Source organism: Ambystoma mexicanum, chromosome 1q, assembly GCF_040938575.1.
Source record: "Ambystoma mexicanum isolate Mex_15411 chromosome 1q, UKY_AmexF1_1, whole genome shotgun sequence".
In the NCBI taxonomy this organism is placed as follows: Eukaryota; Metazoa; Chordata; class Amphibia; order Caudata; family Ambystomatidae; genus Ambystoma; species Ambystoma mexicanum.
Window position 1 is genome coordinate 592641356 of NC_090922.1, and position 27794 is coordinate 592669149.

The following is a 27794-nucleotide window of genomic DNA, read 5'->3' on the forward strand; positions in this document are numbered from 1 at the left end:
CTCCATTCGCTTCATCTCAAAAAGCGTCATCGTGTGCACTGCTTCACTAAGTCACCCTGAGCTAGTGAGGTGTTGCATTTTTTGCGGCCGCAGTCGGGGCCACTAGAGCGCATACTCTGGTTTCTCTTCAAACCGAATAAATCTTTCGCCTTTTACTAAAGATTTCCGTGGAGAGGAACATTAAAGAGTTTCACTCAATGTTTTGAAGCCCTGCCAAGTGCAGGGTTACCTATGCTGGTTAAAAAGAAACAGAGCAAATGAAAGCGCAAAGCCTGCTTTTCAGCTGTTGGCTTGCACCCCCCAGCTGTCAGTCAGCCTTTGCAGGGGTCCTCGCAGCACAGCCAGGCTGATGCCTTGCAGTGGTAGCCAGAGGGGGGAGCCTTTAGCTAATGCTTGCTGCTGTCGCCACCTGCTGGTGAGCCAGCAGAGGCTGGCTCCAAGCTAGCATCCAGGAGGATATGGCCCCAGTGGGCAGGGGTTTGGGCCCGGACCCCGATCGCCTGACAAACGCCTGACAAACGCCGTCCTTTGCCCGGCGGGCTTTGCCCTGGCGGGCAAAAGAACCTGGCAGCCCAGGAGGCCCAGCACCCGTGCAAGACAGGGTGAGGGCGGAAAATGACCCCTGTGTCCTGAGAAAGGAGAGAGCGGGCTGCTTTTTCAACATCCTGGGGGAGGAGCCCCATCTCTGGGGCCCAAAAGAAAATCTCACGCCTGCCTCCCAGAAGCCCTAGACCTTATGTAAACGAGGGGAGTCCTCAGGCAAAGGCAGACTCTGCCTGCCTTTTGGCCAATGTCACATGGCCTGCGGTCTGGAGAAATTTGCATACCCACAATCCCCTGCCAGGTTTCATGACTTTGGATGGGATTGCTTGCAAATAAAGTCATTCTGCCACGGGTTCGGAGCCCGATAGCATTCTCCATTCGCTTCATCTCAAAAAGCGTCATCGTGTGCACTGCTTCACTAAGTCACCCTGAGCTAGTGAGGTGTTGCATTTTTTGCGGCCGCAGTCGGGGCCACTAGAGCGCATACTCTGGTTTCTCTTCAAACCGAATAAATCTTTCGCCTTTTACTAAAGATTTCCGTGGAGAGGAACATTAAAGAGTTTCACTCAATTTTTTGAAGCCCTGCCAAGTGCAGGGTTACCTATGCTGGTTAAAAAAAAAAAGAAACAGAGCAAATGAAAGCGCAAAGCCTGCTTTTCAGCTGTTGGCTTGCACCCCCCAGCTGTCAGTCAGCCTTTGCAGGGGTCCTCGCAGCACAGCCAGGCTGATGCTTTGCAGTGGTAGCCAGAGGGGGGAGCCTTTAGCTAATGCTTGCTGCTGTCGCCACCTGCTGGTGAGCCAGCAGAGGCTGGCTCCAAGCTAGCATCCAGGAGGATATGGCCCCAGTGGGCAGGGGTTTGGGCCCGGGCCCCGATCGGCTGACGAACGCCTGACAAACGCCGTTCTTTGCCCGCTGGCAGCCCAGGAGGCCCAGCACCCGTGCAAGACAGGGTGAGGGCGGAAAATGATCCCTGTGTCCTGAGAAAGGAGAGAGCGGGCTGCTTCTTCAACATCCTGGGGGAGGAGCCCCATCTCTGGGGCCCAAAAGAAAATCTCACGCCTGCCTCCCAGAAGCCCTAGACCTTATGTAAACGAGGGGAGTCCTCAGGCAAAGGCAGACTCTGCCTGCCTTTTGGCCAATGTCACATGGCCTGCGGTCTGGAGAAATTTGCATACCCACAATCCCCTGCCAGGTTTCATGACTTTGGATGGGATTGCTTGCAAATAAAGTCATTCTGCCACGGGTTCGGAGCCCGATAGCATTCTCCATTCGCTTCATCTCAAAAAGCGTCATCGTGTGCACTGCTTCACTAAGTCACCCTGAGCTAGTGAGGTGTTGCATTTTTTGCGGCCGCAGTCGGGGCCACTAGAGCGCATACTCTGGTTTCTCTTCAAACCGAATAAATCTTTCGCCTTTTACTAAAGATTTCCGTGGAGAGGAACATTAAAGAGTTTCACTCAATTTTTTGAAGCCCTGCCAAGTGCAGGGTTACCTATGCTGGTTAAAAAAAAAAAGAAACAGAGCAAATAAAAGCGCAAAGCCTGCTTTTCAGCTGTTGGCTTGCACCCCCCAGCTGTCAGTCAGCCTTTGCAGGGGTCCTCGCAGCACAGCCAGGCTGATGCCTTGCAGTGGTAGCCAGAGGGGGGAGCCTTTAGCTAATGCTTGCTGCTGTTGCCACCTGCTGGTGAGCCAGCAGAGGCTGGCTCCAAGCTAGCATCCAGGAGGATATGGCCCCAGCGGGCAGGGGTTTGGGCCCGGGCCCCGATCGGCTGACGAACGCCTGACAAACGCCGTCCTTTGCCCGGCGGGCTTTGCCCTGGCGGGCAAAAGAACCTGGCAGCCCAGGAGGCCCAGCACCCGTGCAAGACAGGGTGAGGGCGGAAAATGACCCCTGTGTCCTGAGAAAGGAGAGAGCGGGCTGCTTTTTCAACATCCTGGGGGAGGAGCCCCATCTCTGGGGCCCAAAAGAAAATCTCACGCCTGCCTCCCAGAAGCCCTAGACCTTATGTAAACGAGGGGAGTCCTCAGGCAAAGGCAGACTCTGCCTGCCTTTTGGCCAATGTCACATGGCCTGCGGTCTGGAGAAATTTGCATACCCACAATCCCCTGCCAGGTTTCATGACTTTGGATGGGATTGCTTGCAAATAAAGTCATTCTGCCACGGGTTCGGAGCCCGATAGCATTCTCCATTCGCTTCATCTCAAAAAGCGTCATCGTGTGCACTGCTTCACTAAGTCACCCTGAGCTAGTGAGGTGTTGCATTTTTTGCGGCCGCAGTCGGGGCCACTAGAGCGCATACTCTGGTTTCTCTTCAAACCGAATAAATCTTTCGCCTTTTACTAAAGATTTCCGTGGAGAGGAACATTAAAGAGTTTCACTCAATTTTTTGAAGCCCTGCCAAGTGCAGGGTTACCTATGCTGGTTAAAAAAAAAAAGAAACAGAGCAAATGAAAGCGCAAAGCCTGCTTTTCAGCTGTTGGCTTGCACCCCCCAGCTGTCAGTCAGCCTTTGCAGGGGTCCTCGCAGCACAGCCAGGCTGATGCTTTGCAGTGGTAGCCAGAGGGGGGAGCCTTTAGCTAATGCTTGCTGCTGTCGCCACCTGCTGGTGAGCCAGCAGAGGCTGGCTCCAAGCTAGCATCCAGGAGGATATGGCCCCAGTGGGCAGGGGTTTGGGCCCGGGCCCCGATCGGCTGACGAACGCCTGACAAACGCCGTTCTTTGCCCGCTGGCAGCCCAGGAGGCCCAGCACCCGTGCAAGACAGGGTGAGGGCGGAAAATGACCCCTGTGTCCTGAGAAAGGAGAGAGCGGGCTGCTTTTTCAACATCCTGGGGGAGGAGCCCCATCTCTGGGGCCCAAAAGAAAATCTCACGCCTGCCTCCCAGAAGCCCTAGACCTTATGTAAACGAGGGGAGTCCTCAGGCAAAGGCAGACTCTGCCTGCCTTTTGGCCAATGTCACATGGCCTGCGGTCTGGAGAAATTTGCATACCCACAATCCCCTGCCAGGTTTCATGACTTTGGATGGGATTGCTTGCAAATAAAGTCATTCTGCCACGGGTTCGGAGCCCGATAGCATTCTCCATTCGCTTCATCTCAAAAAGCGTCATCGTGTGCACTGCTTCACTAAGTCACCCTGAGCTAGTGAGGTGTTGCATTTTTTGCGGCCGCAGTCGGGGCCACTAGAGCGCATACTCTGGTTTCTCTTCAAACCGAATAAATCTTTCGCCTTTTACTAAAGATTTCCGTGGAGAGGAACATTAAAGAGTTTCACTCAATTTTTTGAAGCCCTGCCAAGTGCAGGGTTACCTATGCTGGTTAAAAAAAAAAAGAAACAGAGCAAATAAAAGCGCAAAGCCTGCTTTTCAGCTGTTGGCTTGCACCCCCCAGCTGTCAGTCAGCCTTTGCAGGGGTCCTCGCAGCACAGCCAGGCTGATGCCTTGCAGTGGTAGCCAGAGGGGGGAGCCTTTAGCTAATGCTTGCTGCTGTTGCCACCTGCTGGTGAGCCAGCAGAGGCTGGCTCCAAGCTAGCATCCAGGAGGATATGGCCCCAGCGGGCAGGGGTTTGGGCCCCGATCGGCTGACGAACGCCTGACAAACGCCGTCCTTTGCCCGGCGGGCTTTGCCCTGGCGGGCAAAAGAACCTGGCAGCCCAGGAGGCCCAGCACCCGTGCAAGACAGGGTGAGGGCGGAAAATGACCCCTGTGTCCTGAGAAAGGAGAGAGCGGGCTGCTTTTTCAACATCCTGGGGGAGGAGCCCCATCTCTGGGGCCCAAAAGAAAATCTCACGCCTGCCTCCCAGAAGCCCTAGACCTTATGTAAACGAGGGGAGTCCTCAGGCAAAGGCAGACTCTGCCTGCCTTTTGGCCAATGTCACATGGCCTGCGGTCTGGAGAAATTTGCATACCCACAATCCCCTGCCAGGTTTCATGACTTTGGATGGGATTGCTTGCAAATAAAGTCATTCTGCCACGGGTTCGGAGCCCGATAGCATTCTCCATTCGCTTCATCTCAAAAAGCGTCATCGTGTGCACTGCTTCACTAAGTCACCCTGAGCTAGTGAGGTGTTGCATTTTTTGCGGCCGCAGTCGGGGCCACTAGAGCGCATACTCTGGTTTCTCTTCAAACCGAATAAATCTTTCGCCTTTTACTAAAGATTTCCGTGGAGAGGAACATTAAAGAGTTTCACTCAATTTTTTGAAGCCCTGCCAAGTGCAGGGTTACCTATGCTGGTTAAAAAAAAAAAGAAACAGAGCAAATGAAAGCGCAAAGCCTGCTTTTCAGCTGTTGGCTTGCACCCCCCAGCTGTCAGTCAGCCTTTGCAGGGGTCCTCGCAGCACAGCCAGGCTGATGCTTTGCAGTGGTAGCCAGAGGGGGGAGCCTTTAGCTAATGCTTGCTGCTGTCGCCACCTGCTGGTGAGCCAGCAGAGGCTGGCTCCAAGCTAGCATCCAGGAGGATATGGCCCCAGTGGGCAGGGGTTTGGGCCCGGGCCCCGATCGGCTGACGAACGCCTGACAAACGCCGTTCTTTGCCCGCTGGCAGCCCAGGAGGCCCAGCACCCGTGCAAGACAGGGTGAGGGCGGAAAATGATCCCTGTGTCCTGAGAAAGGAGAGAGCGGGCTGCTTCTTCAACATCCTGGGGGAGGAGCCCCATCTCTGGGGCCCAAAAGAAAATCTCACGCCTGCCTCCCAGAAGCCCTAGACCTTATGTAAACGAGGGGAGTCCTCAGGCAAAGGCAGACTCTGCCTGCCTTTTGGCCAATGTCACATGGCCTGCGGTCTGGAGAAATTTGCATACCCACAATCCCCTGCCAGGTTTCATGACTTTGGATGGGATTGCTTGCAAATAAAGTCATTCTGCCACGGGTTCGGAGCCCGATAGCATTCTCCATTCGCTTCATCTCAAAAAGCGTCATCGTGTGCACTGCTTCACTAAGTCACCCTGAGCTAGTGAGGTGTTGCATTTTTTGCGGCCGCAGTCGGGGCCACTAGAGCGCATACTCTGGTTTCTCTTCAAACCGAATAAATCTTTCGCCTTTTACTAAAGATTTCCGTGGAGAGGAACATTAAAGAGTTTCACTCAATTTTTTGAAGCCCTGCCAAGTGCAGGGTTACCTATGCTGGTTAAAAAAAAAAAGAAACAGAGCAAATAAAAGCGCAAAGCCTGCTTTTCAGCTGTTGGCTTGCACCCCCCAGCTGTCAGTCAGCCTTTGCAGGGGTCCTCGCAGCACAGCCAGGCTGATGCCTTGCAGTGGTAGCCAGAGGGGGGAGCCTTTAGCTAATGCTTGCTGCTGTTGCCACCTGCTGGTGAGCCAGCAGAGGCTGGCTCCAAGCTAGCATCCAGGAGGATATGGCCCCAGCGGGCAGGGGTTTGGGCCCGGGCCCCGATCGGCTGACGAACGCCTGACAAACGCCGTCCTTTGCCCGGCGGGCTTTGCCCTGGCGGGCAAAAGAACCTGGCAGCCCAGGAGGCCCAGCACCCGTGCAAGACAGGGTGAGGGCGGAAAATGACCCCTGTGTCCTGAGAAAGGAGAGAGCGGGCTGCTTTTTCAACATCCTGGGGGAGGAGCCCCATCTCTGGGGCCCAAAAGAAAATCTCACGCCTGCCTCCCAGAAGCCCTAGACCTTATGTAAACGAGGGGAGTCCTCAGGCAAAGGCAGACTCTGCCTGCCTTTTGGCCAATGTCACATGGCCTGCGGTCTGGAGAAATTTGCATACCCACAATCCCCTGCCAGGTTTCATGACTTTGGATGGGATTGCTTGCAAATAAAGTCATTCTGCCACGGGTTCGGAGCCCGATAGCATTCTCCATTCGCTTCATCTCAAAAAGCGTCATCGTGTGCACTGCTTCACTAAGTCACCCTGAGCTAGTGAGGTGTTGCATTTTTTGCGGCCGCAGTCGGGGCCACTAGAGCGCATACTCTGGTTTCTCTTCAAACCGAATAAATCTTTCGCCTTTTACTAAAGATTTCCGTGGAGAGGAACATTAAAGAGTTTCACTCAATTTTTTGAAGCCCTGCCAAGTGCAGGGTTACCTATGCTGGTTAAAAAAAAAAAGAAACAGAGCAAATGAAAGCGCAAAGCCTGCTTTTCAGCTGTTGGCTTGCACCCCCCAGCTGTCAGTCAGCCTTTGCAGGGGTCCTCGCAGCACAGCCAGGCTGATGCTTTGCAGTGGTAGCCAGAGGGGGGAGCCTTTAGCTAATGCTTGCTGCTGTCGCCACCTGCTGGTGAGCCAGCAGAGGCTGGCTCCAAGCTAGCATCCAGGAGGATATGGCCCCAGTGGGCAGGGGTTTGGGCCCGGGCCCCGATCGGCTGACGAACGCCTGACAAACGCCGTTCTTTGCCCGCTGGCAGCCCAGGAGGCCCAGCACCCGTGCAAGACAGGGTGAGGGCGGAAAATGACCCCTGTGTCCTGAGAAAGGAGAGAGCGGGCTGCTTTTTCAACATCCTGGGGGAGGAGCCCCATCTCTGGGGCCCAAAAGAAAATCTCACGCCTGCCTCCCAGAAGCCCTAGACCTTATGTAAACGAGGGGAGTCCTCAGGCAAAGGCAGACTCTGCCTGCCTTTTGGCCAATGTCACATGGCCTGCGGTCTGGAGAAATTTGCATACCCACAATCCCCTGCCAGGTTTCATGACTTTGGATGGGATTGCTTGCAAATAAAGTCATTCTGCCACGGGTTCGGAGCCCGATAGCATTCTCCATTCGCTTCATCTCAAAAAGCGTCATCGTGTGCACTGCTTCACTAAGTCACCCTGAGCTAGTGAGGTGTTGCATTTTTTGCGGCCGCAGTCGGGGCCACTAGAGCGCATACTCTGGTTTCTCTTCAAACCGAATAAATCTTTCGCCTTTTACTAAAGATTTCCGTGGAGAGGAACATTAAAGAGTTTCACTCAATTTTTTGAAGCCCTGCCAAGTGCAGGGTTACCTATGCTGGTTAAAAAAAAAAAGAAACAGAGCAAATAAAAGCGCAAAGCCTGCTTTTCAGCTGTTGGCTTGCACCCCCCAGCTGTCAGTCAGCCTTTGCAGGGGTCCTCGCAGCACAGCCAGGCTGATGCCTTGCAGTGGTAGCCAGAGGGGGGAGCCTTTAGCTAATGCTTGCTGCTGTTGCCACCTGCTGGTGAGCCAGCAGAGGCTGGCTCCAAGCTAGCATCCAGGAGGATATGGCCCCAGTGGGCAGGGGTTTGGGCCCGGGCCCCGATCGGCTGACGAACGCCTGACAAACGCCGTCCTTTGCCCGGCGGGCTTTGCCCTGGCGGGCAAAAGAACCTGGCAGCCCAGGAGGCCCAGCACCCGTGCAAGACAGGGTGAGGGCGGAAAATGACCCCTGTGTCCTGAGAAAGGAGAGAGCGGGCTGCTTTTTCAACATCCTGGGGGAGGAGCCCCATCTCTGGGGCCCAAAAGAAAATCTCACGCCTGCCTCCCAGAAGCCCTAGACCTTATGTAAACGAGGGGAGTCCTCAGGCAAAGGCAGACTCTGCCTGCCTTTTGGCCAATGTCACATGGCCTGCGGTCTGGAGAAATTTGCATACCCACAATCCCCTGCCAGGTTTCATGACTTTGGATGGGATTGCTTGCAAATAAAGTCATTCTGCCACGGGTTCGGAGCCCGATAGCATTCTCCATTCGCTTCATCTCAAAAAGCGTCATCGTGTGCACTGCTTCACTAAGTCACCCTGAGCTAGTGAGGTGTTGCATTTTTTGCGGCCGCAGTCGGGGCCACTAGAGCGCATACTCTGGTTTCTCTTCAAACCGAATAAATCTTTCGCCTTTTACTAAAGATTTCCGTGGAGAGGAACATTAAAGAGTTTCACTCAATTTTTTGAAGCCCTGCCAAGTGCAGGGTTACCTATGCTGGTTAAAAAAAAAAAGAAACAGAGCAAATGAAAGCGCAAAGCCTGCTTTTCAGCTGTTGGCTTGCACCCCCCAGCTGTCAGTCAGCCTTTGCAGGGGTCCTCGCAGCACAGCCAGGCTGATGCTTTGCAGTGGTAGCCAGAGGGGGGAGCCTTTAGCTAATGCTTGCTGCTGTCGCCACCTGCTGGTGAGCCAGCAGAGGCTGGCTCCAAGCTAGCATCCAGGAGGATATGGCCCCAGTGGGCAGGGGTTTGGGCCCGGGCCCCGATCGGCTGACGAACGCCTGACAAACGCCGTCCTTTGCCCGGCGGGCTTTGCCCTGGCGGGCAAAAGAACCTGGCAGCCCAGGAGGCCCAGCACCCGTGCAAGACAGGGTGAGGGCGGAAAATGACCCCTGTGTCCTGAGAAAGGAGAGAGCGGGCTGCTTTTTCAACATCCTGGGGGAGGAGCCCCATCTCTGGGGCCCAAAAGAAAATCTCACGCCTGCCTCCCAGAAGCCCTAGACCTTATGTAAACGAGGGGAGTCCTCAGGCAAAGGCAGACTCTGCCTGCCTTTTGGCCAATGTCACATGGCCTGCGGTCTGGAGAAATTTGCATACCCACAATCCCCTGCCAGGTTTCATGACTTTGGATGGGATTGCTTGCAAATAAAGTCATTCTGCCACGGGTTCGGAGCCCGATAGCATTCTCCATTCGCTTCATCTCAAAAAGCGTCATCGTGTGCACTGCTTCACTAAGTCACCCTGAGCTAGTGAGGTGTTGCATTTTTTGCGGCCGCAGTCGGGGCCACTAGAGCGCATACTCTGGTTTCTCTTCAAACCGAATAAATCTTTCGCCTTTTACTAAAGATTTCCGTGGAGAGGAACATTAAAGAGTTTCACTCAATTTTTTGAAGCCCTGCCAAGTGCAGGGTTACCTATGCTGGTTAAAAAAAAAAAGAAACAGAGCAAATGAAAGCGCAAAGCCTGCTTTTCAGCTGTTGGCTTGCACCCCCCAGCTGTCAGTCAGCCTTTGCAGGGGTCCTCGCAGCACAGCCAGGCTGATGCTTTGCAGTGGTAGCCAGAGGGGGGAGCCTTTAGCTAATGCTTGCTGCTGTCGCCACCTGCTGGTGAGCCAGCAGAGGCTGGCTCCAAGCTAGCATCCAGGAGGATATGGCCCCAGTGGGCAGGGGTTTGGGCCCGGGCCCCGATCGGCTGACGAACGCCTGACAAACGCCGTTCTTTGCCCGCTGGCAGCCCAGGAGGCCCAGCACCCGTGCAAGACAGGGTGAGGGCGGAAAATGATCCCTGTGTCCTGAGAAAGGAGAGAGCGGGCTGCTTCTTCAACATCCTGGGGGAGGAGCCCCATCTCTGGGGCCCAAAAGAAAATCTCACGCCTGCCTCCCAGAAGCCCTAGACCTTATGTAAACGAGGGGAGTCCTCAGGCAAAGGCAGACTCTGCCTGCCTTTTGGCCAATGTCACATGGCCTGCGGTCTGGAGAAATTTGCATACCCACAATCCCCTGCCAGGTTTCATGACTTTGGATGGGATTGCTTGCAAATAAAGTCATTCTGCCACGGGTTCGGAGCCCGATAGCATTCTCCATTCGCTTCATCTCAAAAAGCGTCATCGTGTGCACTGCTTCACTAAGTCACCCTGAGCTAGTGAGGTGTTGCATTTTTTGCGGCCGCAGTCGGGGCCACTAGAGCGCATACTCTGGTTTCTCTTCAAACCGAATAAATCTTTCGCCTTTTACTAAAGATTTCCGTGGAGAGGAACATTAAAGAGTTTCACTCAATTTTTTGAAGCCCTGCCAAGTGCAGGGTTACCTATGCTGGTTAAAAAAAAAAAGAAACAGAGCAAATGAAAGCGCAAAGCCTGCTTTTCAGCTGTTGGCTTGCACCCCCCAGCTGTCAGTCAGCCTTTGCAGGGGTCCTTGCAGCACAGCCAGGCTGATGCCTTGCAGTGGTAGCCAGAGGGGGGAGCCTTTAGCTAATGCTTGCTGCTGTCGCCACCTGCTGGTGAGCCAGCAGAGGCTGGCTCCAAGCTAGCATCCAGGAGGATATGGCCCCAGTGGGCAGGGGTTTGGGCCCGGGCCCCGATCGGCTGACGAACGCCTGACAAACGCCGTCCTTTGCCCGCTGGCAGCCCAGGAGGCCCAGCACCCGTGCAAGACAGGGTGAGGGCGGAAAATGACCCCTGTGTCCTGAGAAAGGAGAGAGCGGGCTGCTTCTTCAACATCCTGGGGGAGGAGCCCCATCTCTGGGGCCCAAAAGAAAATCTCACGCCTGCCTCCCAGAAGCCCTAGACCTTATGTAAACGAGGGGAGTCCTCAAGCAAAAGCAGACTCTGCCTGCCTTTTGGCCAATGTTACATGGCCTGCGGTCTGGAGAAATTTGCATACCCACAATCCCCTGCCAGGTTTCATGACTTTGGATGGGATTGCTTGCAAATAAAGTCATTCTGCCACGGGTTCGGAGCCCGATGGCATTCTCCATTCGCTTCATCTCAAAAAGCGTCATCGTGTGCACTGCTTCACTAAGTCACCCTGAGCTAGTGAGGTGTTGCATTTTTTGCGGCCGCAGTCGGGGCCACTAGAGCGCATACTCTGGTTTCTCTTCAAACCGAATAAATCTTTCGCCTTTTACTAAAGATTTCCGTGGAGAGGAACATTAAAGAGTTTCACTCAATGTTTTGAAGCCCTGCCAAGTGCAGGGTTACCTATGCTGGTTAAAAAGAAACAGAGCAAATGAAAGCGCAAAGCCTGCTTTTCAGCTGTTGGCTTGCACCCCCCAGCTGTCAGTCAGCCTTTGCAGGGGTCCTCGCAGCACAGCCAGGCTGATGCCTTGCAGTGGTAGCCAGAGGGGGGAGCCTTTAGCTAATGCTTGCTGCTGTCGCCACCTGCTGGTGAGCCAGCAGAGGCTGGCTCCAAGCTAGCATCCAGGAGGATATGGCCCCAGTGGGCAGGGGTTTGGGCCCGGACCCCGATCGCCTGACAAACGCCTGACAAACGCCGTCCTTTGCCCGGCGGGCTTTGCCCTGGCGGGCAAAAGAACCTGGCAGCCCAGGAGGCCCAGCACCCGTGCAAGACAGGGTGAGGGCGGAAAATGACCCCTGTGTCCTGAGAAAGGAGAGAGCGGGCTGCTTTTTCAACATCCTGGGGGAGGAGCCCCATCTCTGGGGCCCAAAAGAAAATCTCACGCCTGCCTCCCAGAAGCCCTAGACCTTATGTAAACGAGGGGAGTCCTCAGGCAAAGGCAGACTCTGCCTGCCTTTTGGCCAATGTCACATGGCCTGCGGTCTGGAGAAATTTGCATACCCACAATCCCCTGCCAGGTTTCATGACTTTGGATGGGATTGCTTGCAAATAAAGTCATTCTGCCACGGGTTCGGAGCCCGATAGCATTCTCCATTCGCTTCATCTCAAAAAGCGTCATCGTGTGCACTGCTTCACTAAGTCACCCTGAGCTAGTGAGGTGTTGCATTTTTTGCGGCCGCAGTCGGGGCCACTAGAGCGCATACTCTGGTTTCTCTTCAAACCGAATAAATCTTTCGCCTTTTACTAAAGATTTCCGTGGAGAGGAACATTAAAGAGTTTCACTCAATTTTTTGAAGCCCTGCCAAGTGCAGGGTTACCTATGCTGGTTAAAAAAAAAAAGAAACAGAGCAAATGAAAGCGCAAAGCCTGCTTTTCAGCTGTTGGCTTGCACCCCCCAGCTGTCAGTCAGCCTTTGCAGGGGTCCTCGCAGCACAGCCAGGCTGATGCTTTGCAGTGGTAGCCAGAGGGGGGAGCCTTTAGCTAATGCTTGCTGCTGTCGCCACCTGCTGGTGAGCCAGCAGAGGCTGGCTCCAAGCTAGCATCCAGGAGGATATGGCCCCAGTGGGCAGGGGTTTGGGCCCGGGCCCCGATCGGCTGACGAACGCCTGACAAACGCCGTTCTTTGCCCGCTGGCAGCCCAGGAGGCCCAGCACCCGTGCAAGACAGGGTGAGGGCGGAAAATGATCCCTGTGTCCTGAGAAAGGAGAGAGCGGGCTGCTTCTTCAACATCCTGGGGGAGGAGCCCCATCTCTGGGGCCCAAAAGAAAATCTCACGCCTGCCTCCCAGAAGCCCTAGACCTTATGTAAACGAGGGGAGTCCTCAGGCAAAGGCAGACTCTGCCTGCCTTTTGGCCAATGTCACATGGCCTGCGGTCTGGAGAAATTTGCATACCCACAATCCCCTGCCAGGTTTCATGACTTTGGATGGGATTGCTTGCAAATAAAGTCATTCTGCCACGGGTTCGGAGCCCGATAGCATTCTCCATTCGCTTCATCTCAAAAAGCGTCATCGTGTGCACTGCTTCACTAAGTCACCCTGAGCTAGTGAGGTGTTGCATTTTTTGCGGCCGCAGTCGGGGCCACTAGAGCGCATACTCTGGTTTCTCTTCAAACCGAATAAATCTTTCGCCTTTTACTAAAGATTTCCGTGGAGAGGAACATTAAAGAGTTTCACTCAATTTTTTGAAGCCCTGCCAAGTGCAGGGTTACCTATGCTGGTTAAAAAAAAAAAGAAACAGAGCAAATAAAAGCGCAAAGCCTGCTTTTCAGCTGTTGGCTTGCACCCCCCAGCTGTCAGTCAGCCTTTGCAGGGGTCCTCGCAGCACAGCCAGGCTGATGCCTTGCAGTGGTAGCCAGAGGGGGGAGCCTTTAGCTAATGCTTGCTGCTGTTGCCACCTGCTGGTGAGCCAGCAGAGGCTGGCTCCAAGCTAGCATCCAGGAGGATATGGCCCCAGCGGGCAGGGGTTTGGGCCCGGGCCCCGATCGGCTGACGAACGCCTGACAAACGCCGTCCTTTGCCCGGCGGGCTTTGCCCTGGCGGGCAAAAGAACCTGGCAGCCCAGGAGGCCCAGCACCCGTGCAAGACAGGGTGAGGGCGGAAAATGACCCCTGTGTCCTGAGAAAGGAGAGAGCGGGCTGCTTTTTCAACATCCTGGGGGAGGAGCCCCATCTCTGGGGCCCAAAAGAAAATCTCACGCCTGCCTCCCAGAAGCCCTAGACCTTATGTAAACGAGGGGAGTCCTCAGGCAAAGGCAGACTCTGCCTGCCTTTTGGCCAATGTCACATGGCCTGCGGTCTGGAGAAATTTGCATACCCACAATCCCCTGCCAGGTTTCATGACTTTGGATGGGATTGCTTGCAAATAAAGTCATTCTGCCACGGGTTCGGAGCCCGATAGCATTCTCCATTCGCTTCATCTCAAAAAGCGTCATCGTGTGCACTGCTTCACTAAGTCACCCTGAGCTAGTGAGGTGTTGCATTTTTTGCGGCCGCAGTCGGGGCCACTAGAGCGCATACTCTGGTTTCTCTTCAAACCGAATAAATCTTTCGCCTTTTACTAAAGATTTCCGTGGAGAGGAACATTAAAGAGTTTCACTCAATTTTTTGAAGCCCTGCCAAGTGCAGGGTTACCTATGCTGGTTAAAAAAAAAAAGAAACAGAGCAAATGAAAGCGCAAAGCCTGCTTTTCAGCTGTTGGCTTGCACCCCCCAGCTGTCAGTCAGCCTTTGCAGGGGTCCTCGCAGCACAGCCAGGCTGATGCTTTGCAGTGGTAGCCAGAGGGGGGAGCCTTTAGCTAATGCTTGCTGCTGTCGCCACCTGCTGGTGAGCCAGCAGAGGCTGGCTCCAAGCTAGCATCCAGGAGGATATGGCCCCAGTGGGCAGGGGTTTGGGCCCGGGCCCCGATCGGCTGACGAACGCCTGACAAACGCCGTTCTTTGCCCGCTGGCAGCCCAGGAGGCCCAGCACCCGTGCAAGACAGGGTGAGGGCGGAAAATGACCCCTGTGTCCTGAGAAAGGAGAGAGCGGGCTGCTTTTTCAACATCCTGGGGGAGGAGCCCCATCTCTGGGGCCCAAAAGAAAATCTCACGCCTGCCTCCCAGAAGCCCTAGACCTTATGTAAACGAGGGGAGTCCTCAGGCAAAGGCAGACTCTGCCTGCCTTTTGGCCAATGTCACATGGCCTGCGGTCTGGAGAAATTTGCATACCCACAATCCCCTGCCAGGTTTCATGACTTTGGATGGGATTGCTTGCAAATAAAGTCATTCTGCCACGGGTTCGGAGCCCGATAGCATTCTCCATTCGCTTCATCTCAAAAAGCGTCATCGTGTGCACTGCTTCACTAAGTCACCCTGAGCTAGTGAGGTGTTGCATTTTTTGCGGCCGCAGTCGGGGCCACTAGAGCGCATACTCTGGTTTCTCTTCAAACCGAATAAATCTTTCGCCTTTTACTAAAGATTTCCGTGGAGAGGAACATTAAAGAGTTTCACTCAATTTTTTGAAGCCCTGCCAAGTGCAGGGTTACCTATGCTGGTTAAAAAAAAAAAGAAACAGAGCAAATAAAAGCGCAAAGCCTGCTTTTCAGCTGTTGGCTTGCACCCCCCAGCTGTCAGTCAGCCTTTGCAGGGGTCCTCGCAGCACAGCCAGGCTGATGCCTTGCAGTGGTAGCCAGAGGGGGGAGCCTTTAGCTAATGCTTGCTGCTGTTGCCACCTGCTGGTGAGCCAGCAGAGGCTGGCTCCAAGCTAGCATCCAGGAGGATATGGCCCCAGCGGGCAGGGGTTTGGGCCCCGATCGGCTGACGAACGCCTGACAAACGCCGTCCTTTGCCCGGCGGGCTTTGCCCTGGCGGGCAAAAGAACCTGGCAGCCCAGGAGGCCCAGCACCCGTGCAAGACAGGGTGAGGGCGGAAAATGACCCCTGTGTCCTGAGAAAGGAGAGAGCGGGCTGCTTTTTCAACATCCTGGGGGAGGAGCCCCATCTCTGGGGCCCAAAAGAAAATCTCACGCCTGCCTCCCAGAAGCCCTAGACCTTATGTAAACGAGGGGAGTCCTCAGGCAAAGGCAGACTCTGCCTGCCTTTTGGCCAATGTCACATGGCCTGCGGTCTGGAGAAATTTGCATACCCACAATCCCCTGCCAGGTTTCATGACTTTGGATGGGATTGCTTGCAAATAAAGTCATTCTGCCACGGGTTCGGAGCCCGATAGCATTCTCCATTCGCTTCATCTCAAAAAGCGTCATCGTGTGCACTGCTTCACTAAGTCACCCTGAGCTAGTGAGGTGTTGCATTTTTTGCGGCCGCAGTCGGGGCCACTAGAGCGCATACTCTGGTTTCTCTTCAAACCGAATAAATCTTTCGCCTTTTACTAAAGATTTCCGTGGAGAGGAACATTAAAGAGTTTCACTCAATTTTTTGAAGCCCTGCCAAGTGCAGGGTTACCTATGCTGGTTAAAAAAAAAAAGAAACAGAGCAAATGAAAGCGCAAAGCCTGCTTTTCAGCTGTTGGCTTGCACCCCCCAGCTGTCAGTCAGCCTTTGCAGGGGTCCTCGCAGCACAGCCAGGCTGATGCTTTGCAGTGGTAGCCAGAGGGGGGAGCCTTTAGCTAATGCTTGCTGCTGTCGCCACCTGCTGGTGAGCCAGCAGAGGCTGGCTCCAAGCTAGCATCCAGGAGGATATGGCCCCAGTGGGCAGGGGTTTGGGCCCGGGCCCCGATCGGCTGACGAACGCCTGACAAACGCCGTTCTTTGCCCGCTGGCAGCCCAGGAGGCCCAGCACCCGTGCAAGACAGGGTGAGGGCGGAAAATGATCCCTGTGTCCTGAGAAAGGAGAGAGCGGGCTGCTTCTTCAACATCCTGGGGGAGGAGCCCCATCTCTGGGGCCCAAAAGAAAATCTCACGCCTGCCTCCCAGAAGCCCTAGACCTTATGTAAACGAGGGGAGTCCTCAGGCAAAGGCAGACTCTGCCTGCCTTTTGGCCAATGTCACATGGCCTGCGGTCTGGAGAAATTTGCATACCCACAATCCCCTGCCAGGTTTCATGACTTTGGATGGGATTGCTTGCAAATAAAGTCATTCTGCCACGGGTTCGGAGCCCGATAGCATTCTCCATTCGCTTCATCTCAAAAAGCGTCATCGTGTGCACTGCTTCACTAAGTCACCCTGAGCTAGTGAGGTGTTGCATTTTTTGCGGCCGCAGTCGGGGCCACTAGAGCGCATACTCTGGTTTCTCTTCAAACCGAATAAATCTTTCGCCTTTTACTAAAGATTTCCGTGGAGAGGAACATTAAAGAGTTTCACTCAATTTTTTGAAGCCCTGCCAAGTGCAGGGTTACCTATGCTGGTTAAAAAAAAAAAGAAACAGAGCAAATAAAAGCGCAAAGCCTGCTTTTCAGCTGTTGGCTTGCACCCCCCAGCTGTCAGTCAGCCTTTGCAGGGGTCCTCGCAGCACAGCCAGGCTGATGCCTTGCAGTGGTAGCCAGAGGGGGGAGCCTTTAGCTAATGCTTGCTGCTGTTGCCACCTGCTGGTGAGCCAGCAGAGGCTGGCTCCAAGCTAGCATCCAGGAGGATATGGCCCCAGCGGGCAGGGGTTTGGGCCCGGGCCCCGATCGGCTGACGAACGCCTGACAAACGCCGTCCTTTGCCCGGCGGGCTTTGCCCTGGCGGGCAAAAGAACCTGGCAGCCCAGGAGGCCCAGCACCCGTGCAAGACAGGGTGAGGGCGGAAAATGACCCCTGTGTCCTGAGAAAGGAGAGAGCGGGCTGCTTTTTCAACATCCTGGGGGAGGAGCCCCATCTCTGGGGCCCAAAAGAAAATCTCACGCCTGCCTCCCAGAAGCCCTAGACCTTATGTAAACGAGGGGAGTCCTCAGGCAAAGGCAGACTCTGCCTGCCTTTTGGCCAATGTCACATGGCCTGCGGTCTGGAGAAATTTGCATACCCACAATCCCCTGCCAGGTTTCATGACTTTGGATGGGATTGCTTGCAAATAAAGTCATTCTGCCACGGGTTCGGAGCCCGATAGCATTCTCCATTCGCTTCATCTCAAAAAGCGTCATCGTGTGCACTGCTTCACTAAGTCACCCTGAGCTAGTGAGGTGTTGCATTTTTTGCGGCCGCAGTCGGGGCCACTAGAGCGCATACTCTGGTTTCTCTTCAAACCGAATAAATCTTTCGCCTTTTACTAAAGATTTCCGTGGAGAGGAACATTAAAGAGTTTCACTCAATTTTTTGAAGCCCTGCCAAGTGCAGGGTTACCTATGCTGGTTAAAAAAAAAAAGAAACAGAGCAAATGAAAGCGCAAAGCCTGCTTTTCAGCTGTTGGCTTGCACCCCCCAGCTGTCAGTCAGCCTTTGCAGGGGTCCTCGCAGCACAGCCAGGCTGATGCTTTGCAGTGGTAGCCAGAGGGGGGAGCCTTTAGCTAATGCTTGCTGCTGTCGCCACCTGCTGGTGAGCCAGCAGAGGCTGGCTCCAAGCTAGCATCCAGGAGGATATGGCCCCAGTGGGCAGGGGTTTGGGCCCGGGCCCCGATCGGCTGACGAACGCCTGACAAACGCCGTTCTTTGCCCGCTGGCAGCCCAGGAGGCCCAGCACCCGTGCAAGACAGGGTGAGGGCGGAAAATGACCCCTGTGTCCTGAGAAAGGAGAGAGCGGGCTGCTTTTTCAACATCCTGGGGGAGGAGCCCCATCTCTGGGGCCCAAAAGAAAATCTCACGCCTGCCTCCCAGAAGCCCTAGACCTTATGTAAACGAGGGGAGTCCTCAGGCAAAGGCAGACTCTGCCTGCCTTTTGGCCAATGTCACATGGCCTGCGGTCTGGAGAAATTTGCATACCCACAATCCCCTGCCAGGTTTCATGACTTTGGATGGGATTGCTTGCAAATAAAGTCATTCTGCCACGGGTTCGGAGCCCGATAGCATTCTCCATTCGCTTCATCTCAAAAAGCGTCATCGTGTGCACTGCTTCACTAAGTCACCCTGAGCTAGTGAGGTGTTGCATTTTTTGCGGCCGCAGTCGGGGCCACTAGAGCGCATACTCTGGTTTCTCTTCAAACCGAATAAATCTTTCGCCTTTTACTAAAGATTTCCGTGGAGAGGAACATTAAAGAGTTTCACTCAATTTTTTGAAGCCCTGCCAAGTGCAGGGTTACCTATGCTGGTTAAAAAAAAAAAGAAACAGAGCAAATAAAAGCGCAAAGCCTGCTTTTCAGCTGTTGGCTTGCACCCCCCAGCTGTCAGTCAGCCTTTGCAGGGGTCCTCGCAGCACAGCCAGGCTGATGCCTTGCAGTGGTAGCCAGAGGGGGGAGCCTTTAGCTAATGCTTGCTGCTGTTGCCACCTGCTGGTGAGCCAGCAGAGGCTGGCTCCAAGCTAGCATCCAGGAGGATATGGCCCCAGTGGGCAGGGGTTTGGGCCCGGGCCCCGATCGGCTGACGAACGCCTGACAAACGCCGTCCTTTGCCCGGCGGGCTTTGCCCTGGCGGGCAAAAGAACCTGGCAGCCCAGGAGGCCCAGCACCCGTGCAAGACAGGGTGAGGGCGGAAAATGACCCCTGTGTCCTGAGAAAGGAGAGAGCGGGCTGCTTTTTCAACATCCTGGGGGAGGAGCCCCATCTCTGGGGCCCAAAAGAAAATCTCACGCCTGCCTCCCAGAAGCCCTAGACCTTATGTAAACGAGGGGAGTCCTCAGGCAAAGGCAGACTCTGCCTGCCTTTTGGCCAATGTCACATGGCCTGCGGTCTGGAGAAATTTGCATACCCACAATCCCCTGCCAGGTTTCATGACTTTGGATGGGATTGCTTGCAAATAAAGTCATTCTGCCACGGGTTCGGAGCCCGATAGCATTCTCCATTCGCTTCATCTCAAAAAGCGTCATCGTGTGCACTGCTTCACTAAGTCACCCTGAGCTAGTGAGGTGTTGCATTTTTTGCGGCCGCAGTCGGGGCCACTAGAGCGCATACTCTGGTTTCTCTTCAAACCGAATAAATCTTTCGCCTTTTACTAAAGATTTCCGTGGAGAGGAACATTAAAGAGTTTCACTCAATTTTTTGAAGCCCTGCCAAGTGCAGGGTTACCTATGCTGGTTAAAAAAAAAAAGAAACAGAGCAAATGAAAGCGCAAAGCCTGCTTTTCAGCTGTTGGCTTGCACCCCCCAGCTGTCAGTCAGCCTTTGCAGGGGTCCTCGCAGCACAGCCAGGCTGATGCTTTGCAGTGGTAGCCAGAGGGGGGAGCCTTTAGCTAATGCTTGCTGCTGTCGCCACCTGCTGGTGAGCCAGCAGAGGCTGGCTCCAAGCTAGCATCCAGGAGGATATGGCCCCAGTGGGCAGGGGTTTGGGCCCGGGCCCCGATCGGCTGACGAACGCCTGACAAACGCCGTTCTTTGCCCGCTGGCAGCCCAGGAGGCCCAGCACCCGTGCAAGACAGGGTGAGGGCGGAAAATGATCCCTGTGTCCTGAGAAAGGAGAGAGCGGGCTGCTTCTTCAACATCCTGGGGGAGGAGCCCCATCTCTGGGGCCCAAAAGAAAATCTCACGCCTGCCTCCCAGAAGCCTTAGACCTTATGTAAACGAGGGGAGTCCTCAGGCAAAGGCAGACTCTGCCTGCCTTTTGGCCAATGTCACATGGCCTGCGGTCTGGAGAAATTTGCATACCCACAATCCCCTGCCAGGTTTCATGACTTTGGATGGGATTGCTTGCAAATAAAGTCATTCTGCCACGGGTTCGGAGCCCGATAGCATTCTCCATTCGCTTCATCTCAAAAAGCGTCATCGTGTGCACTGCTTCACTAAGTCACCCTGAGCTAGTGAGGTGTTGCATTTTTTGCGGCCGCAGTCGGGGCCACTAGAGCGCATACTCTGGTTTCTCTTCAAACCGAATAAATCTTTCGCCTTTTACTAAAGATTTCCGTGGAGAGGAACATTAAAGAGTTTCACTCAATTTTTTGAAGCCCTGCCAAGTGCAGGGTTACCTATGCTGGTTAAAAAGAAACAGAGCAAATGAAAGCGCAAAGCCTGCTTTTCAGCTGTTGGCTTGCACCCCCCAGCTGTCAGTCAGCCTTTGCAGGGGTCCTCGCAGCACAGCCAGGCTGATGCCTTGCAGTGGTAGCCAGAGGGGGGAGCCTTTAGCTAATGCTTGCTGCTGTCGCCACCTGCTGGTGAGCCAGCAGAGGCTGGCTCCAAGCTAGCATCCAGGAGGATATGGCCCCAGTGGGCAGGGGTTTGGGCCCGGGCCCCGATCGGCTGACGAACGCCTGACAAACGCCGTCCTTTGCCCGCTGGCAGCCCAGGAGGCCCAGCACCCGTGCAAGACAGGGTGAGGGCGGAAAATGACCCCTGTGTCCTGAGAAAGGAGAGAGCGGGCTGCTTCTTCAACATCCTGGGGGAGGAGCCCCATCTCTGGGGCCCAAAAGAAAATCTCACGCCTGCCTCCCAGAAGCCCTAGACCTTATGTAAACGAGGGGAGTCCTCAGGCAAAGGCAGACTCTGCCTGCCTTTTGGCCAATGTCACATGGCCTGCGGTCTGGAGAAATTTGCATACCCACAATCCCCTGCCAGGTTTCATGACTTTGGATGGGATTGCTTGCAAATAAAGTCATTCTGCCACGGGTTCGGAGCCCGATAGCATTCTCCATTCGCTTCATCTCAAAAAGCGTCATTGTGTGCACTGCTTCACTAAGTCACCCTGAGCTAGTGAGGTGTTGCATTTTTTGCGGCCGCAGTCGGGGCCACTAGAGCGCATACTCTGGTTTCTCTTCAAACCGAATAAATCTTTCGCCTTTTACTAAAGATTTCCGTGGAGAGGAACATTAAAGAGTTTCACTCAATTTTTTGAAGCCCTGCCAAGTGCAGGGTTACCTATGCTGGTTATAAAAAAAAAGAAACAGAGCAAATGAAAGCGCAAAGCCTGCTTTTCAGCTGTTGGCTTGCACCCCCCAGCTGTCAGTCAGCCTTTGCAGGGGTCCTCGCAGCACAGCCAGGCTGATGCCTTGCAGTGGTAGCCAGAGGGGGGAGCCTTTAGCTAATGCTTGCTGCTGTCGCCACCTGCTGGTGAGCCAGCAGAGGCTGGCTCCAAGCTAGCATCCAGGAGGATATGGCCCCAGTGGGCAGGGGTTTGGGCCCGGGCCCCGATCGGCTGACAAACGCCTGACAAACGCCGTCCTTTGCCCGGCGGGCTTTGCCCTGGCGGGCAAAAGAACCTGGCAGCCCAGGAGGCCCAGCACCCGTGCAAGACAGGGTGAGGGCGGAAAATGACCCCTGTGTCCTGAGAAAGGAGAGAGCGGGCTGCTTTTTCAACATCCTGGGGGAGGAGCCCCATCTCTGGGGCCCAAAAGAAAATCTCACGCCTGCCTCCCAGAAGCCCTAGACCTTATGTAAACGAGGGGAGTCCTCAGGCAAAGGCAGACTCTGCCTGCCTTTTGGCCAATGTCACATGGCCTGCGGTCTGGAGAAATTTGCATACCCACAATCCCCTGCCAGGTTTCATGACTTTGGATGGGATTGCTTGCAAATAAAGTCATTCTGCCACGGGTTCGGAGCCCGATAGCATTCTCCATTCGCTTCATCTCAAAAAGCGTCATCGTGTGCACTGCTTCACTAAGTCACCCTGAGCTAGTGAGGTGTTGCATTTTTTGCGGCCGCAGTCGGGGCCACTAGAGCGCATACTCTGGTTTCTCTTCAAACCGAATAAATCTTTCGCCTTTTACTAAAGATTTCCGTGGAGAGGAACATTAAAGAGTTTCACTCAATTTTTTGAAGCCCTGCCAAGTGCAGGGTTACCTATGCTGGTTAAAAAAAAAAAGAAACAGAGCAAATGAAAGCGCAAAGCCTGCTTTTCAGCTGTTGGCTTGCACCCCCCAGCTGTCAGTCAGCCTTTGCAGGGGTCCTCGCAGCACAGCCAGGCTGATGCTTTGCAGTGGTAGCCAGAGGGGGGAGCCTTTAGCTAATGCTTGCTGCTGTCGCCACCTGCTGGTGAGCCAGCAGAGGCTGGCTCCAAGCTAGCATCCAGGAGGATATGGCCCCAGTGGGCAGGGGTTTGGGCCCGGGCCCCGATCGGCTGACGAACGCCTGACAAACGCCGTTCTTTGCCCGCTGGCAGCCCAGGAGGCCCAGCACCCGTGCAAGACAGGGTGAGGGCGGAAAATGACCCCTGTGTCCTGAGAAAGGAGAGAGCGGGCTGCTTTTTCAACATCCTGGGGGAGGAGCCCCATCTCTGGGGCCCAAAAGAAAATCTCACGCCTGCCTCCCAGAAGCCCTAGACCTTATGTAAACGAGGGGAGTCCTCAGGCAAAGGCAGACTCTGCCTGCCTTTTGGCCAATGTCACATGGCCTGCGGTCTGGAGAAATTTGCATACCCACAATCCCCTGCCAGGTTTCATGACTTTGGATGGGATTGCTTGCAAATAAAGTCATTCTGCCACGGGTTCGGAGCCCGATAGCATTCTCCATTCGCTTCATCTCAAAAAGCGTCATCGTGTGCACTGCTTCACTAAGTCACCCTGAGCTAGTGAGGTGTTGCATTTTTTGCGGCCGCAGTCGGGGCCACTAGAGCGCATACTCTGGTTTCTCTTCAAACCGAATAAATCTTTCGCCTTTTACTAAAGATTTCCGTGGAGAGGAACATTAAAGAGTTTCACTCAATTTTTTGAAGCCCTGCCAAGTGCAGGGTTACCTATGCTGGTTAAAAAAAAAAAGAAACAGAGCAAATGAAAGCGCAAAGCCTGCTTTTCAGCTGTTGGCTTGCACCCCCCAGCTGTCAGTCAGCCTTTGCAGGGGTCCTCGCAGCACAGCCAGGCTGATGCTTTGCAGTGGTAGCCAGAGGGGGGAGCCTTTAGCTAATGCTTGCTGCTGTCGCCACCTGCTGGTGAGCCAGCAGAGGCTGGCTCCAAGCTAGCATCCAGGAGGATATGGCCCCAGTGGGCAGGGGTTTGGGCCCGGGCCCCGATCGGCTGACGAACGCCTGACAAACGCCGTTCTTTGCCCGCTGGCAGCCCAGGAGGCCCAGCACCCGTGCAAGACAGGGTGAGGGCGGAAAATGACCCCTGTGTCCTGAGAAAGGAGAGAGCGGGCTGCTTTTTCAACATCCTGGGGGAGGAGCCCCATCTCTGGGGCCCAAAAGAAAATCTCACGCCTGCCTCCCAGAAGCCCTAGACCTTATGTAAACGAGGGGAGTCCTCAGGCAAAGGCAGACTCTGCCTGCCTTTTGGCCAATGTCACATGGCCTGCGGTCTGGAGAAATTTGCATACCCACAATCCCCTGCCAGGTTTCATGACTTTGGATGGGATTGCTTGCAAATAAAGTCATTCTGCCACGGGTTCGGAGCCCGATAGCATTCTCCATTCGCTTCATCTCAAAAAGCGTCATCGTGTGCACTGCTTCACTAAGTCACCCTGAGCTAGTGAGGTGTTGCATTTTTTGCGGCCGCAGTCGGGGCCACTAGAGCGCATACTCTGGTTTCTCTTCAAACCGAATAAATCTTTCGCCTTTTACTAAAGATTTCCGTGGAGAGGAACATTAAAGAGTTTCACTCAATTTTTTGAAGCCCTGCCAAGTGCAGGGTTACCTATGCTGGTTAAAAAAAAAAAGAAACAGAGCAAATAAAAGCGCAAAGCCTGCTTTTCAGCTGTTGGCTTGCACCCCCCAGCTGTCAGTCAGCCTTTGCAGGGGTCCTCGCAGCACAGCCAGGCTGATGCCTTGCAGTGGTAGCCAGAGGGGGGAGCCTTTAGCTAATGCTTGCTGCTGTTGCCACCTGCTGGTGAGCCAGCAGAGGCTGGCTCCAAGCTAGCATCCAGGAGGATATGGCCCCAGTGGGCAGGGGTTTGGGCCCGGGCCCCGATCGGCTGACAAACGCCTGACAAACGCCGTCCTTTGCCCGGCGGGCTTTGCCCTGGCGGGCAAAAGAACCTGGCAGCCCAGGAGGCCCAGCACCCGTGCAAGACAGGGTGAGGGCGGAAAATGACCCCTGTGTCCTGAGAAAGGAGAGAGCGGGCTGCTTTTTCAACATCCTGGGGGAGGAGCCCCATCTCTGGGGCCCAAAAGAAAATCTCACGCCTGCCTCCCAGAAGCCCTAGACCTTATGTAAACGAGGGGAGTCCTCAGGCAAAGGCAGACTCTGCCTGCCTTTTGGCCAATGTCACATGGCCTGCGGTCTGGAGAAATTTGCATACCCACAATCCCCTGCCAGGTTTCATGACTTTGGATGGGATTGCTTGCAAATAAAGTCATTCTGCCACGGGTTCGGAGCCCGATAGCATTCTCCATTCGCTTCATCTCAAAAAGCGTCATCGTGTGCACTGCTTCACTAAGTCACCCTGAGCTAGTGAGGTGTTGCATTTTTTGCGGCCGCAGTCGGGGCCACTAGAGTGCATACTCTGGTTTCTCTTCAAACCGAATAAATCTTTCGCCTTTTACTAAAGATTTCCGTGGAGAGGAACATTAAAGAGTTTCACTCAATTTTTTGAAGCCCTGCCAAGTGCAGGGTTACCTATGCTGGTTAAAAAAAAAAAGAAACAGAGCAAATGAAAGCGCAAAGCCTGCTTTTCAGCTGTTGGCTTGCACCCCCCAGCTGTCAGTCAGCCTTTGCAGGGGTCCTCGCAGCACAGCCAGGCTGATGCTTTGCAGTGGTAGCCAGAGGGGGGAGCCTTTAGCTAATGCTTGCTGCTGTCGCCACCTGCTGGTGAGCCAGCAGAGGCTGGCTCCAAGCTAGCATCCAGGAGGATATGGCCCCAGTGGGCAGGGGTTTGGGCCCGGGCCCCGATCGGCTGACGAACGCCTGACAAACGCCGTTCTTTGCCCGCTGGCAGCCCAGGAGGCCCAGCACCCGTGCAAGACAGGGTGAGGGCGGAAAATGATCCCTGTGTCCTGAGAAAGGAGAGAGCGGGCTGCTTCTTCAACATCCTGGGGGAGGAGCCCCATCTCTGGGGCCCAAAAGAAAATCTCACGCCTGCCTCCCAGAAGCCCTAGACCTTATGTAAACGAGGGGAGTCCTCAGGCAAAGGCAGACTCTGCCTGCCTTTTGGCCAATGTCACATGGCCTGCGGTCTGGAGAAATTTGCATACCCACAATCCCCTGCCAGGTTTCATGACTTTGGATGGGATTGCTTGCAAATAAAGTCATTCTGCCACGGGTTCGGAGCCCGATAGCATTCTCCATTCGCTTCATCTCAAAAAGCGTCATCGTGTGCACTGCTTCACTAAGTCACCCTGAGCTAGTGAGGTGTTGCATTTTTTGCGGCCGCAGTCGGGGCCACTAGAGCGCATACTCTGGTTTCTCTTCAAACCGAATAAATCTTTCGCCTTTTACTAAAGATTTCCGTGGAGAGGAACATTAAAGAGTTTCACTCAATTTTTTGAAGCCCTGCCAAGTGCAGGGTTACCTATGCTGGTTAAAAAAAAAAAGAAACAGAGCAAATAAAAGCGCAAAGCCTGCTTTTCAGCTGTTGGCTTGCACCCCCCAGCTGTCAGTCAGCCTTTGCAGGGGTCCTCGCAGCACAGCCAGGCTGATGCCTTGCAGTGGTAGCCAGAGGGGGGAGCCTTTAGCTAATGCTTGCTGCTGTTGCCACCTGCTGGTGAGCCAGCAGAGGCTGGCTCCAAGCTAGCATCCAGGAGGATATGGCCCCAGCGGGCAGGGGTTTGGGCCCGGGCCCCGATCGGCTGACGAACGCCTGACAAACGCCGTCCTTTGCCCGGCGGGCTTTGCCCTGGCGGGCAAAAGAACCTGGCAGCCCAGGAGGCCCAGCACCCGTGCAAGACAGGGTGAGGGCGGAAAATGACCCCTGTGTCCTGAGAAAGGAGAGAGCGGGCTGCTTTTTCAACATCCTGGGGGAGGAGCCCCATCTCTGGGGCCCAAAAGAAAATCTCACGCCTGCCTCCCAGAAGCCCTAGACCTTATGTAAACGAGGGGAGTCCTCAGGCAAAGGCAGACTCTGCCTGCCTTTTGGCCAATGTCACATGGCCTGCGGTCTGGAGAAATTTGCATACCCACAATCCCCTGCCAGGTTTCATGACTTTGGATGGGATTGCTTGCAAATAAAGTCATTCTGCCACGGGTTCGGAGCCCGATAGCATTCTCCATTCGCTTCATCTCAAAAAGCGTCATCGTGTGCACTGCTTCACTAATTCACCCTGAGCTAGTGAGGTGTTGCATTTTTTGCGGCCGCAGTCGGGGCCACTAGAGCGCATACTCTGGTTTCTCTTCAAACCGAATAAATCTTTCGCCTTTTACTAAAGATTTCCGTGGAGAGGAACATTAAAGAGTTTCACTCAATTTTTTGAAGCCCTGCCAAGTGCAGGGTTACCTATGCTGGTTAAAAAAAAAAAGAAACAGAGCAAATGAAAGCGCAAAGCCTGCTTTTCAGCTGTTGGCTTGCACCCCCCAGCTGTCAGTCAGCCTTTGCAGGGGTCCTCGCAGCACAGCCAGGCTGATGCTTTGCAGTGGTAGCCAGAGGGGGGAGCCTTTAGCTAATGCTTGCTGCTGTCGCCACCTGCTGGTGAGCCAGCAGAGGCTGGCTCCAAGCTAGCATCCAGGAGGATATGGCCCCAGTGGGCAGGGGTTTGGGCCCGGGCCCCGATCGGCTGACGAACGCCTGACAAACGCCGTTCTTTGCCCGCTGGCAGCCCAGGAGGCCCAGCACCCGTGCAAGACAGGGTGAGGGCGGAAAATGATCCCTGTGTCCTGAGAAAGGAGAGAGCGGGCTGCTTCTTCAACATCCTGGGGGAGGAGCCCCATCTCTGGGGCCCAAAAGAAAATCTCACGCCTGCCTCCCAGAAGCCCTAGACCTTATGTAAACGAGGGGAGTCCTCAGGCAAAGGCAGACTCTGCCTGCCTTTTGGCCAATGTCACATGGCCTGCGGTCTGGAGAAATTTGCATACCCACAATCCCCTGCCAGGTTTCATGACTTTGGATGGGATTGCTTGCAAATAAAGTCATTCTGCCACGGGTTTGGAGCCCGATAGCATTCTCCATTCGCTTCATCTCAAAAAGCGTCATCGTGTGCACTGCTTCACTAAGTCACCCTGAGCTAGTGAGGTGTTGCATTTTTTGCGGCCGCAGTCGGGGCCACTAGAGCGCATACTCTGGTTTCTCTTCAAACCGAATAAATCTTTCGCCTTTTACTAAAGATTTCCGTGGAGAGGAACATTAAAGAGTTTCACTCAATTTTTTGAAGCCCTGCCAAGTGCAGGGTTACCTATGCTGGTTAAAAAAAAAAAGAAACAGAGCAAATAAAAGCGCAAAGCCTGCTTTTCAGCTGTTGGCTTGCACCCCCCAGCTGTCAGTCAGCCTTTGCAGGGGTCCTCGCAGCACAGCCAGGCTGATGCCTTGCAGTGGTAGCCAGAGGGGGGAGCCTTTAGCTAATGCTTGCTGCTGTTGCCACCTGCTGGTGAGCCAGCAGAGGCTGGCTCCAAGCTAGCATCCAGGAGGATATGGCCCCAGCGGGCAGGGGTTTGGGCCCCGATCGGCTGACGAACGCCTGACAAACGCCGTCCTTTGCCCGGCGGGCTTTGCCCTGGCGGGCAAAAGAACCTGGCAGCCCAGGAGGCCCAGCACCCGTGCAAGACAGGGTGAGGGCGGAAAATGACCCCTGTGTCCTGAGAAAGGAGAGAGCGGGCTGCTTTTT

General features: G+C 54.5%; 31 non-coding genes across 31 annotated transcripts; all 31 read left to right on the top strand.

Moving 5' to 3' along the window:
• The first annotated feature begins 111 nt into the window (after nt 1-111).
• On the top strand, nt 112-227 carry LOC138565091 (U5 spliceosomal RNA). The gene has a single exon (XR_011301008.1). It is a non-coding gene; the product is annotated as a U5 spliceosomal RNA (small nuclear RNA).
• A 799-nt stretch (nt 228-1026) lies between these two features.
• Nucleotides 1027-1142, top strand: LOC138564055 (U5 spliceosomal RNA). Its single transcript, XR_011300019.1, has one exon. It is a non-coding gene; the product is annotated as a U5 spliceosomal RNA (small nuclear RNA).
• Nucleotides 1143-1918: 776 nt separating this feature from the next.
• LOC138564056 (U5 spliceosomal RNA) lies at nt 1919-2034 on the top strand. The gene has a single exon (XR_011300020.1). It is a non-coding gene; the product is annotated as a U5 spliceosomal RNA (small nuclear RNA).
• An 805-nt stretch (nt 2035-2839) lies between these two features.
• LOC138564057 (U5 spliceosomal RNA) lies at nt 2840-2955 on the top strand. The gene has a single exon (XR_011300021.1). It is a non-coding gene; the product is annotated as a U5 spliceosomal RNA (small nuclear RNA).
• A 776-nt stretch (nt 2956-3731) lies between these two features.
• Nucleotides 3732-3847, top strand: LOC138564058 (U5 spliceosomal RNA). Its single transcript, XR_011300022.1, has one exon. It is a non-coding gene; the product is annotated as a U5 spliceosomal RNA (small nuclear RNA).
• A 799-nt stretch (nt 3848-4646) lies between these two features.
• On the top strand, nt 4647-4762 carry LOC138564059 (U5 spliceosomal RNA). Its single transcript, XR_011300023.1, has one exon. It is a non-coding gene; the product is annotated as a U5 spliceosomal RNA (small nuclear RNA).
• A 776-nt stretch (nt 4763-5538) lies between these two features.
• On the top strand, nt 5539-5654 carry LOC138564060 (U5 spliceosomal RNA). Its single transcript, XR_011300024.1, has one exon. It is a non-coding gene; the product is annotated as a U5 spliceosomal RNA (small nuclear RNA).
• Nucleotides 5655-6459: 805 nt separating this feature from the next.
• LOC138564062 (U5 spliceosomal RNA) lies at nt 6460-6575 on the top strand. Its single transcript, XR_011300026.1, has one exon. It is a non-coding gene; the product is annotated as a U5 spliceosomal RNA (small nuclear RNA).
• Nucleotides 6576-7351: 776 nt separating this feature from the next.
• Nucleotides 7352-7467, top strand: LOC138564063 (U5 spliceosomal RNA). The gene has a single exon (XR_011300027.1). It is a non-coding gene; the product is annotated as a U5 spliceosomal RNA (small nuclear RNA).
• An 805-nt stretch (nt 7468-8272) lies between these two features.
• On the top strand, nt 8273-8388 carry LOC138564064 (U5 spliceosomal RNA). Its single transcript, XR_011300028.1, has one exon. It is a non-coding gene; the product is annotated as a U5 spliceosomal RNA (small nuclear RNA).
• Nucleotides 8389-9193: 805 nt separating this feature from the next.
• On the top strand, nt 9194-9309 carry LOC138564065 (U5 spliceosomal RNA). The gene has a single exon (XR_011300029.1). It is a non-coding gene; the product is annotated as a U5 spliceosomal RNA (small nuclear RNA).
• A 776-nt stretch (nt 9310-10085) lies between these two features.
• LOC138564066 (U5 spliceosomal RNA) lies at nt 10086-10201 on the top strand. The gene has a single exon (XR_011300030.1). It is a non-coding gene; the product is annotated as a U5 spliceosomal RNA (small nuclear RNA).
• Nucleotides 10202-10977: 776 nt separating this feature from the next.
• On the top strand, nt 10978-11093 carry LOC138565092 (U5 spliceosomal RNA). Its single transcript, XR_011301009.1, has one exon. It is a non-coding gene; the product is annotated as a U5 spliceosomal RNA (small nuclear RNA).
• A 799-nt stretch (nt 11094-11892) lies between these two features.
• Nucleotides 11893-12008, top strand: LOC138564067 (U5 spliceosomal RNA). Its single transcript, XR_011300031.1, has one exon. It is a non-coding gene; the product is annotated as a U5 spliceosomal RNA (small nuclear RNA).
• A 776-nt stretch (nt 12009-12784) lies between these two features.
• Nucleotides 12785-12900, top strand: LOC138564068 (U5 spliceosomal RNA). Its single transcript, XR_011300032.1, has one exon. It is a non-coding gene; the product is annotated as a U5 spliceosomal RNA (small nuclear RNA).
• Nucleotides 12901-13705: 805 nt separating this feature from the next.
• Nucleotides 13706-13821, top strand: LOC138564069 (U5 spliceosomal RNA). The gene has a single exon (XR_011300033.1). It is a non-coding gene; the product is annotated as a U5 spliceosomal RNA (small nuclear RNA).
• Nucleotides 13822-14597: 776 nt separating this feature from the next.
• LOC138564071 (U5 spliceosomal RNA) lies at nt 14598-14713 on the top strand. Its single transcript, XR_011300034.1, has one exon. It is a non-coding gene; the product is annotated as a U5 spliceosomal RNA (small nuclear RNA).
• A 799-nt stretch (nt 14714-15512) lies between these two features.
• LOC138564072 (U5 spliceosomal RNA) lies at nt 15513-15628 on the top strand. Its single transcript, XR_011300035.1, has one exon. It is a non-coding gene; the product is annotated as a U5 spliceosomal RNA (small nuclear RNA).
• Nucleotides 15629-16404: 776 nt separating this feature from the next.
• Nucleotides 16405-16520, top strand: LOC138564074 (U5 spliceosomal RNA). The gene has a single exon (XR_011300037.1). It is a non-coding gene; the product is annotated as a U5 spliceosomal RNA (small nuclear RNA).
• Nucleotides 16521-17325: 805 nt separating this feature from the next.
• On the top strand, nt 17326-17441 carry LOC138564075 (U5 spliceosomal RNA). Its single transcript, XR_011300038.1, has one exon. It is a non-coding gene; the product is annotated as a U5 spliceosomal RNA (small nuclear RNA).
• Nucleotides 17442-18217: 776 nt separating this feature from the next.
• On the top strand, nt 18218-18333 carry LOC138564076 (U5 spliceosomal RNA). Its single transcript, XR_011300039.1, has one exon. It is a non-coding gene; the product is annotated as a U5 spliceosomal RNA (small nuclear RNA).
• Nucleotides 18334-19138: 805 nt separating this feature from the next.
• LOC138564077 (U5 spliceosomal RNA) lies at nt 19139-19254 on the top strand. The gene has a single exon (XR_011300040.1). It is a non-coding gene; the product is annotated as a U5 spliceosomal RNA (small nuclear RNA).
• A 776-nt stretch (nt 19255-20030) lies between these two features.
• Nucleotides 20031-20146, top strand: LOC138564078 (U5 spliceosomal RNA). Its single transcript, XR_011300041.1, has one exon. It is a non-coding gene; the product is annotated as a U5 spliceosomal RNA (small nuclear RNA).
• Nucleotides 20147-20916: 770 nt separating this feature from the next.
• On the top strand, nt 20917-21032 carry LOC138564079 (U5 spliceosomal RNA). The gene has a single exon (XR_011300042.1). It is a non-coding gene; the product is annotated as a U5 spliceosomal RNA (small nuclear RNA).
• Nucleotides 21033-21837: 805 nt separating this feature from the next.
• Nucleotides 21838-21953, top strand: LOC138564080 (U5 spliceosomal RNA). The gene has a single exon (XR_011300043.1). It is a non-coding gene; the product is annotated as a U5 spliceosomal RNA (small nuclear RNA).
• A 776-nt stretch (nt 21954-22729) lies between these two features.
• On the top strand, nt 22730-22845 carry LOC138564081 (U5 spliceosomal RNA). The gene has a single exon (XR_011300044.1). It is a non-coding gene; the product is annotated as a U5 spliceosomal RNA (small nuclear RNA).
• Nucleotides 22846-23621: 776 nt separating this feature from the next.
• Nucleotides 23622-23737, top strand: LOC138564082 (U5 spliceosomal RNA). Its single transcript, XR_011300045.1, has one exon. It is a non-coding gene; the product is annotated as a U5 spliceosomal RNA (small nuclear RNA).
• Nucleotides 23738-24542: 805 nt separating this feature from the next.
• On the top strand, nt 24543-24658 carry LOC138564083 (U5 spliceosomal RNA). Its single transcript, XR_011300046.1, has one exon. It is a non-coding gene; the product is annotated as a U5 spliceosomal RNA (small nuclear RNA).
• A 776-nt stretch (nt 24659-25434) lies between these two features.
• Nucleotides 25435-25550, top strand: LOC138564085 (U5 spliceosomal RNA). Its single transcript, XR_011300048.1, has one exon. It is a non-coding gene; the product is annotated as a U5 spliceosomal RNA (small nuclear RNA).
• An 805-nt stretch (nt 25551-26355) lies between these two features.
• LOC138564086 (U5 spliceosomal RNA) lies at nt 26356-26471 on the top strand. Its single transcript, XR_011300049.1, has one exon. It is a non-coding gene; the product is annotated as a U5 spliceosomal RNA (small nuclear RNA).
• Nucleotides 26472-27247: 776 nt separating this feature from the next.
• On the top strand, nt 27248-27363 carry LOC138564087 (U5 spliceosomal RNA). Its single transcript, XR_011300050.1, has one exon. It is a non-coding gene; the product is annotated as a U5 spliceosomal RNA (small nuclear RNA).
• Nucleotides 27364-27794: the final 431 nt, after the last annotated feature.